The sequence below is a fragment of the Propithecus coquereli genome, unplaced genomic scaffold, assembly GCF_000956105.1.
Source record: "Propithecus coquereli isolate 6110/MARCELLA unplaced genomic scaffold, Pcoq_1.0 Scaffold59, whole genome shotgun sequence".
In the NCBI taxonomy this organism is placed as follows: Eukaryota; Metazoa; Chordata; class Mammalia; order Primates; family Indriidae; genus Propithecus; species Propithecus coquereli.
The window spans coordinates 4,388,409-4,390,646 of record NW_012151840.1 but is presented as its reverse complement, the minus strand read 5'-3'; positions in this window follow the sequence as shown (position 1 = coordinate 4,390,646).

The following is a 2,238-nucleotide window of genomic DNA, read 5'->3' as shown; positions in this document are numbered from 1 at the left end:
CGTGGGGCTGGAAATCTATTTCTCTCTAAGTGGGCTCACTGCCCATGGTGACTTTCTTTCATTATTTGTCTTCCCGGGCTCTTCTTCGGCCTGATAACTGGTGAGTATTTCCCCAAGAGATACTCATGCCTTCTACTCTTAGGCTAGTGTTATTTAAACTCATTCAATTTTTGCCCATTGCTGTGGTATGTACCTGTGCTCCCAGCTACTCAGGAAGCCAAGGTGGGAGGATTGATTGAGTCTGAGTCCAGTCTAGGCAATAGCAGGAGACCTCGTTTTAAAATAAATAAATAAACAAAAACACCAAGTGGATTTATTCATCTTTTGCAGCATCTGGACAACACTAATTACTCTTAAGATGCCCAAAGAATCTTAATAATCACATCATAAGAATTAGAATGAGTTTTACTAATAGAAAGGATGATACTACCATATAAATGTAAAATATAACTCTAATCCGTGAAAGGACTCACAAGAGATGATTAACTGTGGTTCCCTAAAGTTGGTTACTGGGTGGCTAGGGAAAGGGGCAAGAGAAGCACTTTTCCTTGTGTATATATTTGTGCCATTTGACTTTCATAAAGTGTACACTTCTTATCTACTAAAAAATTTAAAAATGTAAAAGAAAGTTTACTTATGAAAATAAATTACTGAACTAAACATGTGGTTTTCTCCTATATCTTTTATGAAATTCGTTAACTATGCACTTGTTCTGTAATCCTTAAGCTTTTCTTAGCGCTTGTGTATGCATTAAAATTTTAAACACCTAACGGGTACAACATACGCTACCTTGGTAATGGCCACATATAACTTTGACTCAAATGGCAGAAAAGCAATTCATGTAACCAAAACATTTGTACCCCTGTAATACTCTGAAATAAAATAAATAAATAAATAAAATTTTAAATATTTGAAGCAGGAAAGATGCTAGTAACAGGAAAAAAAAAAAAGATTGTATGGCTTTTTCAAACCAAGTTTTCTACATACAAATTGCGGGTTAGCTGCCTAAAGGTGGTTATTGGAAGGGTGGGAGCATTTTATGATTGACTTCTGGGACACACACACACACACACACACACACACTCTATTTCCTAAATTTCTCCTTGTAGAGGTTGCTCTCTATCACCACTTCTATTCAACATAGTACTGGAAGTCCTAGCTAGGGAAATCAGACAAGAGAAGGAAATCAAGGGAGCAGGTGACTTAGCCAAGTGGCACAGGAGAATAAATTCCAATACCTGAAAGCACTTTTGTGTGCCAATCCCAACAAATGACAATAACTTTAGAAATTCCACTTTGGGAGGCCGAGTAAGGACGACCACTGGAGGCCAGGATTGGAAACCAGCCTGGACAGCAGAGTGAGACCCTGTCTCTACAAAAGATCATAAAAAAAGAAATTCATCTAAAGCTTATAAACCTCAGGGTTTCTCAAATGACAAGTCAGAGAATCCAGGGAGATAGATTTTGGAAAGAATGAAAACGGGTGCAAGGATCTTGACTGCAGTGTGATAGTAAGAACTGAAAGACTAGAAACAGCGTAACCTGGCCTCTTCTTCCAGACACTATTATTTTCCTCTCTTTCCGCTACCAAAATCTTAAGATCTAATGCTGTTCTTTATATTTGTTACACCTACAGTATAATTTCCAACAGCTAACAGAGAACCTTAGAAAATCAAAGAGGTTGGGTGGGGAGAGGGAAGAAGGAAACCAGTTAAGTGAGATCTTGGGTATATGATTGTGTGTGAAAATCTGAGGAACATCCATTCCTTTGGCTTATACGATTCCAACTAATTTATGTCATTACTTAAATAATAACAATAGTGAAAAGAATGATAACAAATGTAAATCAGTCAGAAAAAGATAGTTCAATAGAAAAATGGATAAAAGCTTTTAGCAGACACCTCACAAAAGAGTATGTGTCCAAATGGCCAATAAACATAATTTCAAAAACAGTCTAAAAGACATTAATATGTAATAATGTGCATATTCAAAGCACACTGAAAAATCAGTACACACACATCAGATGAGTAAAACTTTCAGACGTATAGCAATGATCAACTTATTTGAAGAGGGAGAGGAAACAGAAAATCTACTACCTGGCCAGTAGGAGTTTAAATTTGTGCAGCATTTTAGAAAACCCTTCGGCATTACCTGCCAGGGTTGAAGACGCACATACTCCTGGGAGTATACCCCAGAGAAATGTGCAAGCATGAGCGCTTGCAGGAAGGAGGAAAATGT